This window comes from Gallus gallus, chromosome 1 (assembly GCF_016699485.2).
Source record: "Gallus gallus isolate bGalGal1 chromosome 1, bGalGal1.mat.broiler.GRCg7b, whole genome shotgun sequence".
Classification (NCBI taxonomy): Eukaryota; Metazoa; Chordata; class Aves; order Galliformes; family Phasianidae; genus Gallus; species Gallus gallus.
The window spans coordinates 22,280,452-22,296,217 of record NC_052532.1 but is presented as its reverse complement, the minus strand read 5'-3'; the positions used below and the strand labels follow the sequence as shown (position 1 = coordinate 22,296,217).

The window sequence follows — 15,766 nt, the reverse complement described above, 5'->3', positions numbered from 1 at the left end:
TCTGCTTGATTTCCCCTTGGAGACAGTAAGAGCCATTGAATTAAGTAAATTGTATTCACTGGGCACAGGACTACATTTTCAGAGTTAGTAGCTGCTCTCAGGGGATTCGGTGTAGTAAATTGCTCAGGTTTCATAGGCCAATGGGCATAAGAAGGTAAACTTAGTGGTAACAATCTCGGAAGAAAAAATCTTTCTCCCTCAAGGAAAGAAAGATAGTTGAAGGAAAGTAATATTAAGCACTGCTTGGTGAAAGAGACTTATTTAAGAAAGAAAATATTAAAAGAGAATAACAAATATAAGTGATAAGTGAAATATAAGAAGATGACAAAATAGAGGCTTTATCTACATGCATAAAGAAGAAAAGATCTGATTTTTATGTGGCAGTGTGACCTCAGGAAGCAGGATCCCAGCATCTGTGCTACTGCCCACTGTTCTGAGCAGGACTCTCCCTCAAAAGTATGTTAAGCATTATGATCAGTTTAGGGGAAAAGAAGATGAATAGGAATTGAACAGATCACAGTATACATTAAATATATATATATATACATATATAAATGCCCAATTACACAATGGCTCCTGGCAAGAGAGAACAAAACTCCAGACTGCTAAAAAATCCCTGTAGATGCAAGGAAAGGGAGGATCCATGTTGTGTGGAGTCAAAGGTTGTTAAAAGAAAAGCCAACAATGGAAAACACTAAGAAAGGAGAGAATGTCTGGTGAGTAGTAGGCTAAAATGAACGTTATAAGCTGTAGCTTGCTCTATGAGAATTATTTGTAAAGAATATGGGAAGTAGGGGATATACATACGTTGTTATTTCCCTAACCTCAAGACTGTTGATACTCTCAATAAAAGGGGTTGACCTCGTTCCCGTAAATGTAAAATGCATAGTATTTTTTTAATATGTAAATTGTCATTGCTTGAATTATTTTGGAAGCATAGGAAAAGAACTGATGCATTTTAGGCCATCACAATTCATTCTGCAATTTTCTGATCCCTGCAGTGTGATGCAGAGACATTCTCTTGCAGCTGTGATGCTATTATCTGCAGAAAGATGCCAGGTTGTTTTGTGTCATCCATCTGAATCCTCCCATCCTCCCGTTGCAGAACCGATGGGAGAATGATGTGCATTGTCAAACACACTTCCATGTGCTGGGCCAAAGATAATTACACAGGACTTAGGCTGGCTTAAACCTGCTTACTATCCAGCATGTGACATCATTCACTGTGTTGGGAAATGAATGACTGGCGCTATCCCACTAATGCATGATGTAACCATTAACTCAAGGGCAGTCACAGAGAAAGCTATAAGGGATGTAAAATCAGTAGAGCATACACACTATTTGCTAAGTGCCAGCTGTTAATCCGGGGTAGAGTGTTAATTTTTAAAGGAAGAATTTCTTGTCAGAGTGGTGTGTGCTCCCACAGCTCCCAGACAGATTGCACCTTGCTGGGATCCGGCACCCAGTCTGGGAGCACTGGGGATGGTGCAGGCAGTTTTTCTTCTTGAGCTTGCCTGCTGTCATGACCTCTTTTCCTACATTTTATGAGTCTGACTTCAGATGGCACTTTATAGCTTAGCTGAATAATAATAAAAAATTGGTACTTTTTTTCTGTTTTGGAGATATACTCTTTCATTGCGATATGCAGCATATATTACAGCAAATGTACGTTGTGTTTTCAAATGCTGCTGAGAAGGTGTAGGCAATAGACCAGCATGATTTCTCCTAGACACGCTTCTACCTGTGGTGGTGCAGAGCAGGGACTGAAGAATTCCTGGCTCCCTTCCTCTTCCTCCTGTGTTATGAGTGGCTGACCTCATGTGTGCTCATCCACATCTCACAGCCAGGCATTTGGAAGGGCGGCCATCCAAATAGATAAGGGTGATCCCTGCTGCTGGGCTTCTGCTGGGAAGCTCCTTTACTTTGGTTTGCTTTGACATTTGTTTTTGAAAGCAGTTTAATTTAAGAGGGCGGTTCCTTTGCTTGCAAAATATTTTAGGACTGTCTTTAGGTAATCTGTCTATAATGTGAACTAGTTTTCAGCTGTTCCATTACTCTGTGGTATGGGGCAATGAACAAGTGCTTGGGGATGGCACTCATGAGCACTTAGGACCTGTTAGCCTCCCTGATTTTCTGAAACCATATTTCTGGTTGAAATATGAAAGCATATTTCCAATGCTGTAACTAATAAAACTGAGGGGCTTATATGTTGCCTCAAGTTGCACCAGGGGAGGTTTAGGTTGGATGTCAGGAAAAACTTCTTTACAGAAAGGGTGGTTAAGCAGTGGAATAGGCTCGCCAGGGAGGTGGTTGAGTCACCATCCCTGGATGTGTGTAAAAACCGTTTGGATGTGGTGCTCAGGGACATGATTTAGTGGAGGGTTGTTAGAGTTAGGGTAGTATGGTTAGGTTGTGGTTGGACTTGATGATCTTTAAGGTCTTTTCCAACCTGAGTGATTCTGTGATTCTAAGTGTCTGTGTATGTGTGAACTCCTGAAGCTCTGCACTGATTATCTGAGTCACTCCTTACTGAAATTGCTGTGGCTGCTGCTCAGATCCCATTGGTGATGACTATGCCTCACATGTGTTCTTTACTGAATTACGTTGTGCAATGTATTACTGCAGCAAGTTGATAATAATTGCTTATACAGTAGGCATCCTTAGGACTAACCTGGTAGAGGCAGTAATTTGATTAAACTGTCTAATGCTATCTGTATTTTGGAAAAGTAATTAGTACCCATGGTTATTTTCCTTCTTGTAGCTTTTCCCTTCTTAAGTGAGTAATAATTAGAATTTGTACAATTTTAATGAAATTTAGGCTACACATCAAGTATCCAGTCATGCTGTATTTTAGAGAAAATGCTGGTGAGCTTCTAAAATACACAGTCCTGCCACAGTGGGTCCCTAGAACACCTTCAGATCACACACTAATTCTCAAATCAAGTAATTTTTTTATGATGATATTCAGAGTGTCCTTTATTACATCCTGAGTACTGCAGTGTAGTGCAGAAAGTGCTTCCATTTCCAAGGGAGAAAAATTACTTTTCATTTTATCTGTGCATAACTGACTGTTTTGGTTTGAATTCATCTGCATACTTAACCTCTCCTGCACTAATTAGAGGCCCATTCTCATTAGGTTCCATCTGCAGCCAATGGATAGAGACAGGTACTTCTGCAGGGTGACTCCTCGCACATCACCCTCTGTCTGGCATTGGAGAGGAACGTGAGAGGTTCCTGCAGACAGCCTGGAATGGCTGCATTCCTCCAGTAGGCACCTCTGCTAAGTGCCCAAAGCTACCTGGGTAAACTGCATTGTAGTATTTAATTCCTGCAATTTTAACCATTTATTTTAACCATTTATGTTATGTCTGTGGACTCTGCTATGTATCTATTATTTATTCAGTCACCAGAGGGAGAAGGGCAAAGATAAACCTACTAGATGGTATCATACATAGATGGGATGAATCACGCCCTAGCAGTTTCTGTCCTTTTTTGTCAATGACAAAGTATTTGGAGTGACTATCTTGAAGTAGTCACCTAACTTTTAGACGGCTGACAGAAATCCCTTCATAAGTGATAAAGGAAAGTATCAGTTTGGCAGCTCAATAGACTGTAGTAATCTTTTGTTCCCAATAGGATGGAAAAAAATGGCAGGATGCAAACTTCCCTGTAAACTTCTGTGAGCACCATTCAGAGCTACTAGTCTCTGACTTGCCAGAATACGGGAAAATAGCTCAGTCTTCATTGCCATTAACTTAATTACTTCCATACGTATGGTAAATTTTATGTCAGCTCAGTAGTCACTATACTAAGTTTATGTAATGCAGCAGGTAGCTGAGATATTAACAGGACAGAGTGGAGCTGAGTTTTCAACTTCGTTGTGATGACGCAATAGAGGAAAAAATAGATTTCATTGTAGATACTTTGAATCCTTAAAGAAGGGTGGAGAAAGGGCCAGGATTGCTTAAATATGAGATAAAGATTACAAGTTTCAGGAAGATTTTAAATTTCTTAAGCCTTGATCTCCTATTTTTGGTAATAATGCCTGCAATGGATTTTTAGTGCTTTTTATGTCTTTGCTTATATAGCATTTAAAGTCCTTTAAAATCCTTGTGATTTTGATATCATATTTCACATAAGTGTGAGCAGCTGGCTGCTACACTGAGAAATTCCTCACAAGGCTGCACAAGCCAGAGTTGGAGAAGTGGCTTTAGTGCAGGCTGGGGCAGTCTGGGATGCGTTCTACAGTGCAGAAGGGAGATCAAGAGTGAACTTCAAGTTTACTACATTCTGGTGTTACTGACTGCAGTGTGCAGAAACTCAGTTTGGCTTTGCACAAGGAGGAAATAAATGACATTAAAGATGATGTTTTAATCCAGGCAATTGGAAAAAAAAAAATAATGGGCCTGTATTTTTAAACATAGTTTTTAATTCTGGTTGGTGCAGTGTCTTAGCACCTGTCTTGAGGCTACTGTAAAATTTCTGAATGGCTGAGGCATTGTAAAGAGCTTTTAATGCTTCTAGAAAAAAAATATGAGTCACCAGAAAGTGGTGGGCAGCTTTGGAAGTGGGGACTTCAGTCCCTGTATCTATGCTGACTTCCAGTGGAAAAAGCGGACAGCCTTTAAAGGCTTTATCCATCAGATACTCCTGCACTGTGTCTCAACTCTTCAATTATTATGTTGTCTGACATATCTGTAGCCAAAAGGGATTTTGCATCGGTCCATCTACAAAAAAAAAAGAATTTTAAGTCAGATCTTTAAATTCTGCAGAATTCAAAAACACAGTCCTGAAAGGGCTCCTTGGAGATTGTCTGATTATCCCCTGCTTTAAAAAAGTAGGATTAATTATACATTTCTTGAAGGATTTCCCAGCTCTTTAAGGCAAGGCATTCTATGGTTTATCTACCCTTACTGTTAAGAAGATTTCTAATATTTAATTTAAGTCTTTGTTAATTTGATTGAAATTCATTAATCCTTGTCTAACTCCTACTAGACATGGACAACAGGGGCTTTTAAGTACTTCCCTGCTATTCATGCCTATTACAACCATTACCACGCTTTCCTAATATTCTCTTCTAAAGACTAAAGAAATGTTCTTCATCCCCTCAATTTGGGGGCTTTATTACATCTTTCTGGTACCAGTCTGTTTTTCTGATCATTTTCTAGTGTGGGGTTGTGAGGGTTTTTTTGGCAACAAATTACTCCAGCACGATCTTTCTGCTCATATCAAATCAGCATGGAAATATTTACAAGCAATAAAAAACTGCTCTAGGCCAAAGGAAAGCTGTAAATTAATAATTTCATACTCCAGATGAGTGGTACATTTTGGTTTCATAACTGTTACTCTAGCCCAAAGAGCCTGACATAGGCTCAGCCGACAGAAATTGAGTTGGTAGCTCCAGACAATTTCTTACCAAGTGACACTGAGTTCACACTTGATTCACCTGTCTGTACCACCTGCTGCTGTGGATGAAGTGCTACATTCTTTAGCATCCACCAAGGAAGCATCTCCTCCTGTGCAAAGCTGCAGTGGGTATACAAGGCAGATGGAGGATCAGAGTAAGTTATAGAATAATTGATTGTACACCCATTCCTGAGGTATCCAGCATTGGGTTATAGATAATTACGAGTTACAAAACTGTTTGAAGTAGTGACTAAATGTTTGACTGCCAAAAATGCAGTAAAATGGCTGCATATTCTATGGAAACAAAAAGTGACTGACGTTTGTAGTACTTCTGATGGAGAAGCGTCCAGAGGAAAAACTCAGATCAGGGAGGCAAGTGTTCCAGTTACACAAAAACTTTCCTATAGCAGTCTTCATTTTATTGGGCTCAGATGTCTGGGAAATAACTTGACAATGAATAATTATTTCCCTAATCTTTCCTTGAAAAACTACTACAATAATGTCCCACTGTAAAGAAACAGGAGCCTTTAATGATCTTTAACATCGAGGTGCTGGAGCAGATCCAAAGAAGGGCAACAGGGCTTGTGAAGGGCTTGGAGAATATGTCCTACGAGGAGCAACTGAAGGAACTGGGGCTGTTTAGACTGGAGAAAAGGAGGCTGAGAGGAGCCCTTATTGCTCTCTTCAAATACCTGAAAGGTGATTACAGGAAGAGTGGGGTTGGTCTCTTCTCATTGCTGACAGGTAACAGGACGAGGGGAAATGGCCTGAAGTTGTGCCAGGGTAAATTTAGGTTGGATATCAGGACAAACTTCTTTACAGAAAGGGTGGTTAAGCACTGGAATAGGCGGTGGTTGAGTCACCATCCCTGGATGTGTTTAAAAACCTTTTGGATGTGGTGCTCAGGGACATGATTTAGTAGAGGGTTGTTAGAGTTAGGGTAGTATGGTTAGGTTGTGGTTGGTCTTGATGATCTTTAAGTTCTTTTCCAACCTGAGCAATTCTATGATTCTATGATTCTTTGATCTTTTAATCCATCATCAAGGTCTTCCTTTATCTGGCAACACATGAAGTTTGCAGTAATGTGACAAGAGAGAAATAGAGATGTTCTTCTAACATACATGCATTGCTGGAGAGAATTGTTTTCTTCAAGGTGCCTGTTATAATGCTATGATATTGGTTCTAGGAGAAAAACACTGTTGATAACACACCAAAGTTTATAGTTGCTGCTAAGCAGTACTGTACAGAGCCAAGACCATTTCCAGCAAAGGGCCCAAGGAGCTGAGAGGGAACAGAATTAGGACAATTGACTGAAACTGGCCAAAGGGATATGCCACACCATATGACATCATGTGGAAGGAGTTTTGAAGGAGGTGGGAGGGCATCTCACTCTCTTCTGCTGCTCGGGGATCTAGCTGGGCATTGGTTGGGGGGTGGCGAGCAATTTCTCGTACATCACTCATTATATACATTTATATATATTTGCCATAATAATTATCCTTTTCCTTTATCTTAGTAAACAGTTTATCTCAATCCTTGAGTTCTACTTTGTGGGGTTTTTTTTCAGTTCTCTCCTCCATCCCGCTGGGAAGGCAGGGAGTGAGTGAACACAGCGTGGTGCTGAGCCACCTGCTGGGTTAAATACCAACAAACACTGGTAGTGAAATTCCTACAACACTTCCCGAGTTTGCAAAATCTTCCTTTTTCAGTAAATTGATCATTTCCTTTATATTCACAGAAACATCTGTTGTAGATTATTTACGCCGTGTTTCATTAACACGGAAGAAAACAGCAAGAAATCCACCATCTACACAACTCTGCAGATTAAGAAGTTTGAAAGCTTCATCTCACTTTCACATTCTGTTTGTTTCATAATGACTGAATTACAGATGGTTTTGTTAGCAAGTTCAGATCTCTGTAGTTGGGATCTGAAAGACAGAACTGGAAATAATGGATTCACTCCATTTTATACAAGCGCTCCAGAAGTTCGTATATCATCTTTATATAGGCAACAGCAGAGCAAAGTAGAGCATAGAAAAAACTGTAATGGTGCTCAAATGACTTGTTGAAGAATAGCAAAAATACTCTTCAGAAAATCTGTTTTTATATTGCAACGAATTAAACTATTGGAAAAAGACACGCAGTCTGGATATGAAAGTGCCATTTCCTAAAGCTGTTCCTTCAGGGCCTATAAACTGTGGGCAATGCCATGTCATAGTGTGGTGTAATTTTTATATCCTACAACAGTATTTTAGGACTGTGTATGATACATAACCCTTGAATGCTGACACTGCTGCCCAAAACCACCATTTCACTTGCCATGGGTCTTCCTGAATTTGTTTTGGCGCTGGTCTTTATGACACAAAGTAGTTCTTTTTATGTCTTTAATATGTAGATGGGTAGCCTGAGAAGACGCTTACAGCTTCTATCCTGCTTTGCAATCCAAATGCACTGCTACCTTTGCAGCTTTCAGAAGTCATTTAAATTCGCTTCACAGGCAGGTGAAAGACTTCAGAGGCAGTTTATAATGCAGATTCTCTTTAAGGCCGCATTCCAGCTGTGTTCCAAGGTGTGGAAAGTCACTGCTGTTCCAACAGCTTCTGCTAGCTGGTAAGCAACCTCCTGTCCCAGCCGCTGTGAAAAGCCTCGCGGTTCCTTTCTTTCTTTAATTCAAATTCAGGTAGTCATCCAGACACAGAACATTTATGACCTGCTTTAATTAGCACTTTTCTCAGCAGGCTCAGTAAATTGGACTTTTTTTTTTGGAAGGTAACAGACAGCTGGATCTGTTTCTTCAAGCCTCCTAGTAAATTGAGGTTCCTAATAACTGAAATAATTATTTTCTTCTTCTTTCAAAGTTATTTTACAAGTGCATAAAGGCCTAACCAGGCTGAATTTGTAATTGCTTGTGGTATTGTTCTTAATATAGAAATTACAAGGAAAAGATCCCTGGGTCTGATTCCTCTTCCCTGGCAGAAACAAATCAGGAATATCCTCTGGTGAACTTTCACCAGATAGATCCCTTCCACATTAATCCAGTTAGAAATGGATCTGATTTCCGCAGAAGTTATGTGTGAAATAAAATCGTAAGAGAGAGAAGCCTGTGAAGCACCTGAACTTCTCTTAAAACAGGGCAAAGATTAATTAGGACCTCTCAGTATCTATGTCTCAGAACTCCCTCCTTTCCAGTGCATGAATAGTTATGGCAAAGCTTTAATGAGTTTTTACTCTCCTTGACTTCACAGGCAGGGTGAAAAAAACGCAGACTCAGCAGGGAAGTTCTGAGTGCTCAGGAGAAAGAGCTAATTTAACTGCAGGAAAGTCTCAGAAGAAAATCCTTGAGATCAAACTCCTAATCAAGTTCAATACATACAAATGTGAAGAGAACAAAAACCTATCAGTCAAACACACCGTATAGCACTGCTGAATGGGAATTGTTTGATGATTTTTTTTTTTTTAAAGAATATTCCAGTCTATTTAAAAAAATAAGCTGCAACCGTAGGTTTCTCAAAGAAATTTATGCATGTACACATTACCTGGTCAAATGGTCTCACAGTTTGAAATATGCTGTGGCAGCACTCGTGCCTCTTTCTGGCTGCTGCAGCCCATGGGCCTGCTGTATTATGGTGAGACAGTGCTGACAGTGATTTTGGCTGAGGAATGCTGCCCACATCTGCGTTGCCCATCTCTGCTGCTTTCTTTGCCTGAGGCAGCGATGTCACTGTGTTTGGGGTGGAGGTCAGTATTACTCAACAGAGATGGTTTGTTCCTGGCCAGGATCACAGGTGATACATTCTACTCCATGGTATTCTCAGTAATTATTGCATGGCTAGCAAGAACATTAATATTTTAGAAAGATGAGGATAGAAAATGTTAATTTGGATTTTGCACATCTTCCACATAAATGATTTTCAGGTTGGTTATATTTTCATAACAGGGGAAACGTTCTGGCCTGCAAGATGCATGTTGGCACCAAAAAGTAAAGTCTGGCAAGTGGTAGTGAGAAGTGGGATTTACTGAGATTCAGTGATGTATGTATCCCAAATGGCAAGGATCTAGGAGCATAGGGAAGACTATAAAGTGTTCTTTGTAGTCTTCATTCCTTTCACTTGAAAGAATCCATAGGGGTTTATTTCATTTTCTCTGCAAGGGTGATGAGGATGTCTGCTTCTCTTTCTTTCCACATATGCTTTGAGCCAGTCTATATGCAAAAGATCACTTCCTGCATGCTCATGTTAATATGCAGGTCAGTGGGTTTATTCTTGCTAAAGACACAATCCCAAGCATCCATTATACTGGTGAGTGTTGACACGCTGACATCAATTCTCAAAGGTGCATGAGAGCTATGTGCACTGTGATGAATTTCAGCAGTGAGAGTGTGGGACTGGATACACTTCAGAAGGAAGTTGCGCTGTTGCTGTTGGTGTAAGCTGCAGCTGAGTCTCCCTAACCCTTTTTGCAGTTGGGATGGAAAGGGAAGGGTGTCAATGTCTACTATTCTTTACTAAAGCTGCAGCTTTCAATATGTACACAGGGTACATGGGAATATATATTTCTTGACATAAAACCAATTCATTTAGATTGCTTTTAGCTTCCACATTGAAGATATAATTTGAAAGTGGCTTGGCATAGAATGACATAAAAGACAATGAGACATGAAAGGCAATCAGGTAAATAAGAAAATTCTTATTTACTAATTTTTATAGTGCTTATTGTCATGGCAGCTTTGCAAGGGTTTAGAAAGATGTAAATTAGAAATGTCATTCTGAGAGGAAAATTACTTATAATGCAAGACTCAGAAAAAGAATCAAAATAGCCTTCTCTACAGCCTTCAAAAGCTTACATCTGAGTCCAGGAAGACACTGATGCAAACCATTGGGGGAGCGCTGTGCTGCCCATCAGAAGAGGTCTTCAGCCTGCACTGAGGAACATGAGGCAGACTAGCTGTGCAAACCTGCCAGCCCCAGAACAGCAAAAACCCAAAGTGTGGAGGCAGCAATGGTATAGCTGTCCTGCAGCGCTGAGCGTGGGACAGTAACCTGCCAGGTCAGTCCTGGGGCCTTTAGGATCAGGAGGTGCAGTGCTGAACTGTCGCATGAAAAGAGCTGCTCAGGTCCTAAAAGTACTCCAGACAAATTAAAACAGACCTGTACCAAATAGAACAATGCTACATGTGAAAAGATGAGATGTGTTGATCTGCTCTGCTGCTTTCAGAACCCTTGCTCGTGTATCTGCACTGCATTGTGCTGTGTAGGTAAACTGTCTTGTTTGGATATAACAGAGGAAAATCTCTGGGCTGTATTACATGATGCAGAGAGCCAAATGGTGGGAGTTTTCAAAATGACTATAACTGCTGTAATACAATAGAGGGCTCTGGTGCTTAGACAACCTGACTTGCCAGCATTCAAGAGGCATTTCCACCTGGGCCTTTTATGCATACATAGGAAGGAAAATATTGTCTCAGTTGAAATCATAGTGAGCTCTCAACATTCCTGCTTTTGCTATATGTGTCACCTACAACCTGGGGCAAGGTATGGAAGTGCACTGCTTTCCATGGCTCTCCCCCAGTGCCCTGGTTTCTGTGGCAGGGAAACCTGTGACAAAGGCCAGAAAGAGACCATGTGAACTCAGGTCAGATAACTGACCTGGATGCTCAGAAAGTGAGATTTCAGGATGTTCATATTATACACTTGTTGATCAGATCTCACACAGCTTCACACCCCTAGGTCCTAGAAAATTTAAAACCTACAGCTTCCTAGAACTTACAGTGGCTCTGTTGAGCAGGTGAGAAGGCAGGTGACAGTAGCTATGATGGGTGGCCAAGCTCCTTGAGCAGCTACATACATGCTGGGGGCCTGGGTGGAGTAAAGGCACAGTTCTCCAGAAAGCAGTGGCCTTCCAGGCTGCAAGTGCACACTGCTGGCTATATGCAGCTTTCTGTCTACCAGGCCCCAAATCTTTCTCCACAGGACTGCTCTCAAGGAGTTCTCCCAGTCTGTATGCATACCTGGGATTTCCCTGACCCAAGTACAACATCCACCCACTGAAGGGTGGGCTTAGAAAAAGGGGTCATAGTGTGTGAAGGTTAGGATGTGACCTGTAGCTGAGGGTCAGAGGGCAGCTGCTGAAGAATGGGTTATATGTGCCTCGATGCTTTGCTCTGATGAAAGATGAAGTGCCAGCGAGGCTGGCTTCATCTCAATGAGATCAGACAGGCTGGAGAGTGAAAGGGAAATGGACACCTCATCCTCATCTCAGCCCTCTGCCTCCCTTCAGCCACTAACTGCCCTTAGCCCTGCAACCCTTTCTGCCAGTCACATTGTGGGATTTTGTCTCTGATTAACAACAGGAGAAAAGTCAATTTGTCTTTTTTTTTCTTAAGGCAGCAGAGTTCAGTTTTGTTTACATTGTTTAAAAGCTTTGGGCCACTTCTGCCTTTGCCTGGACTTCTGCAAGGCCTTTGACAGAGTTCTACTCCACATCCTTTATTTCTAAGTTTGAGAGAAATTTTTACTGAGAGCGCGGTGAGGCTCTGGCACAGGTTGCCCAGAGAATCTGTGGATGCCCCATTCCTGTGTTCAAGGCCAGGCTGAATGGGGCCCTGGGCAGCCTGATGCAGCATGTGGCAACTCTGAGCACAGCAGGGGGCTGGAGCTATGTGGTCTTTAAGGTGCTTTCCAGCCCAAATCATTCTGTGACTCTGTAATTCTATGATATCCCATTACTTTATTTGTAGCATTCGATGATACAGACTGTGTGGTAGATTTGTGTATCTTTACCAGCTTCTCTTCCCATCTGGCTTCAGACATCTCCACTCTTATTAGTTACCAGCTGTTGCTTTTCTGCTTGTCATTCTTCTTCCACTGTCCCTCAGCCAGCATATACACCTCCCAATTTGTGTCATATCAAAATGAAATCAAGAGCCACCTAACAGCCACACTCTTATAATTTGGAGGGGCACAGAGACATTTACCATCGGATTATTGGGTTGAATCCAGCTCATTCAGTAGTAACTAGAAATTGTGAGTGTCTGCATACTGGCCGGCAGCTGTGGGGCGTGACACTGGTGGCTCTTCTCCAGTTGCTAATGGACAGATGTTCACATTGCATTATACAAACAGCATTAGCACCTCTTCTGGCAGCCTCAGCAGGGGGGGCTGACACATTCAGCGGCTGTGGGGCTGTTTGTGACACCCAGCAGTGGCCACAGAGAAGCCCTGCAGTACTGCAGTAAATAACTTGCTGACCCCTGTAGGGGATAGGAACCTTCTGTATTGGCAGCTGAGCGTCTTGCTTTGAAAGAGTTTGATGGTAAAAGCCAGAGCGGATGTAAGTGAATGTCTTAAAAACAAACTAGTAGGTTACTGAGGCATGAAGAATGGCTTGATCAAGGTTCCCTGCAGCTCTTCCATAACTTTTGTTTCCCACAGTCCTGCAGAACCATTCCCATGTCTCCTCAGCTTCCTCAACTTTCATTCTATTCCACAAGACCACTTCCACCACGCATACCAATGCTTCTTTCCCATTTTTAGAACTACCTGGTATTTCACTTCTTTATTTAAAACTTCAGCCAGCAAAAGCCCTGTTCTGGGAGCAAATTCTTATTTCATACAAGTAATGGATGGTAGACGACAGGTGGTGAATGTGCAGGCTGGGATTCTGGCTGTTAGGCTCCTGTGGAGTGGACCCTGTACCATAAAGATGCAGTGTTAGAAGAGAGAAAACTGCTGCTACAGGTGAAGAGGCAGAGCCTTGCAGTCTATGGCTTGGGCTGAAAAAGCAGCAGGTTTTTGAAAACAGCGACCATGAGTTTCTCAACAGTAAGCTGACCTACGAGGTCTCATTAATGTGTATCTTTGTTTTCCTTGTTCATCTCACACGTCAAGCTGGCTTGATATTTTCCATGAAGAAGGAAATATTTTCTTGTACAGAATTCAACCCAGAAAAGGACAAATTTTAGAATAACACTGAAAAATCCAAACCCTTGATTTTTTTCAAGGCTTTTACCAATTAATATTGTTTTAAAATTCTTATCTAATGTACAGTAGCATATTAGTAAGGGGAGATAAAATGAATGTATATACATATATATAAATTCTATCCCAACTTGTTCCTTCACCACAGGATACTCTTTGCTTTAAAATATTTTTTATCGTAATTTTAGAATGGTGTTATAAACTATTATTTTCTAAATCATAGTTTCTAAATTATTCTTCTATATATGTATTTAACATCCATGTAAAAACATAAGTACTAAATAGTGTCTGATTTTAATGACTGTATAAAATAATGGACTATTTTATTTTGGGATTTATCATTAGCTCTATCTACTCACACATTTATGAAGGATATGTCATGCAGAACAGAAAACAGTAAAAGACAATACACTACGAAACCAGTATGTGTGATGTTTGAAAGGTTTTAGTATTGTAACAAAAATCTTGACACTAAAATCAACTCCAAAGAAAAAGCTGTTTTTCTGCCGAGGGAGAAATGTATCCATTAATGAACTTCCAAATTACAAGCGTAAGTGAAGGTCTGCAGCTCAAAACAGCTCTAACCGATGGCTACCTGCCACCCCACTGTTGTGGGAAGCCCTCAATCTACAGGGCTATGTGAGTGTCATCACAGTGTGGAGTTTAATGACATAGTGGGAGGTTGTTTCAGTACCTCCACATGGCTGGTAACATGCTCTGCATCAGCATCCACCGGGGATGCTCCAGCGCTCCTGCCTGAATCTCTGTGAGAACAATCAGAGGGCATTGTGCTGCTCAGCTGGGCGATCCCCTACCTAGCAACCTCGGTATCTGCTCCCCAGTGGGTAATTCCCCCTGCTGCCTTGTTTGGCGCATACCACGTGTGCAGCTCCTCTTGGCTCTTTACACTTGGGCACCTCATAAGGCAGTTCTCTTCCCCTACCTCATTTCTGCATAGCAAACCCATGAAAAACATTTTGCCTCCATTGGTCAAACCACTGGTGCATCAAAAAGTAAAAGTTGAAATATGTATTTCTTACTTTAGGGAAAAAAAGTTTCAATTTGTTTTTGTAAATTTTATATCACAAAACTAGTTGTAAGACCTTTGACGGATAATGTGTTGTCACAGTAGTTACTGAGATCAGCTAAGACAGAAGACACCTTTAATCAACTACCCAGTAATTATGCTAAGGTTTACACCAAATGACAAATCCCAATTGGCTGGGCCAGAGCCCTGCCTTTCCAGACAAGGCTAATTATATTGTCAACTCACTTGTTCATTCATTCCAGCAAGTCCTGACCTGTGGTACCATGTAGGTGAGTATTTACTGTTTATTTCTATGTTGTTTGATTTTTTGAAATGTATTTTGAAATTTAAATCTCCATGAAGGAAAGGTAAATTTCAGCAGTACTTTCCAGCAAGGTTGTGAATAATCATGACACATAGCAACCTATCCGCTGTGATGAACCATGTGCTGAACTTCTGCTGTATGATACTATCAGCTTCTTCTCTCTCAGCATCTTTTGATATTTTTTCCTTTCATTCCAAATGATTCCTTGACTATTACACATATAAAAGATTACTTACATGCAGTAAATTCAGAGTTGTCACAGTTAAATCTATGTGTACATATCAACAAAACTGCTAAAACCATCTCACTTTAAATTTCAAACCCTTTAGGTTACATTGCTAGTCTGGGCAATTTTTTGGGGGTGGTGGTAGGAATAGATTTCATTTACAGACAGGGGTATGCTGACAGGGAATGTTGAGTTGACTGGAATAAACTGACATTTGGGGAAGTTTAGTAAGGATCTATTTGTCCGTAGTGAATGTTTCTACTCAGAGGTAAAAGAGATGAGACCTTAATGTGTTTAGCCACTCAGGTAAATACGCTGCAGTGTAATAGTTATTTTTTATATGCAGCTACAGGAGGGTGAAGCAAACCACAAAATATCAAAGGCAACAGGTTTGAGTCAGAGCTGCTTAAGGACAATAGAGCCAGTGCTGGGCAGCTCCTGCACAGGTATGAGTTGTCTTGGGTTTCCCTGAAGCCACCGGAGAGGAGAAAGCCCAGAGAAAGCAGTGTGGACGTGGGCTTATCTCCACACTGAGGGCAAAGCCTGCATGGCCTGTGCCCATCCAGGGCATAGCCCCTGTGGCAAGTGGTCCAAGCTGACTTTCTCAGCATGTGAGACATTATGTCTTTCATCCTAAAAAGCAGTGACATTGTCTCAAATTCTCCACTTAGGCAGGATTTTAAGAGTTTGCATGTTATTTCAGCTAGAAGAAAAGCTGATGCTGAGGTCAGGTACTCTAGCTGTTTGGTTCCAAGAATCATACAAGTTTTAACCTCCCTAGCACTGGCGGATCAACCAATTGCTGT

General features: G+C 41.2%; 1 protein-coding gene across 2 annotated transcripts in view; it reads left to right on the top strand.

Annotated features, from left to right (window-relative positions):
* SPAM1 (sperm adhesion molecule 1) overlaps positions 1 to 15,766 on the top strand; it is a 40,110-nt gene that overhangs the window by 7,927 nt on the left and 16,417 nt on the right. Inside the window, exon 1 of one of the 2 annotated variants that reach the window (XM_004937520.4) lies at positions 14,666 to 14,699. The exons of the other annotated variant lie outside the window; for it this stretch is intronic. The gene's annotated coding sequence lies outside the window, so the exon portion shown is untranslated. Of the gene's footprint in view, positions 1 to 14,665; positions 14,700 to 15,766 lie in introns of those variants that run through there. 2 annotated transcript variants of the gene reach the window in all.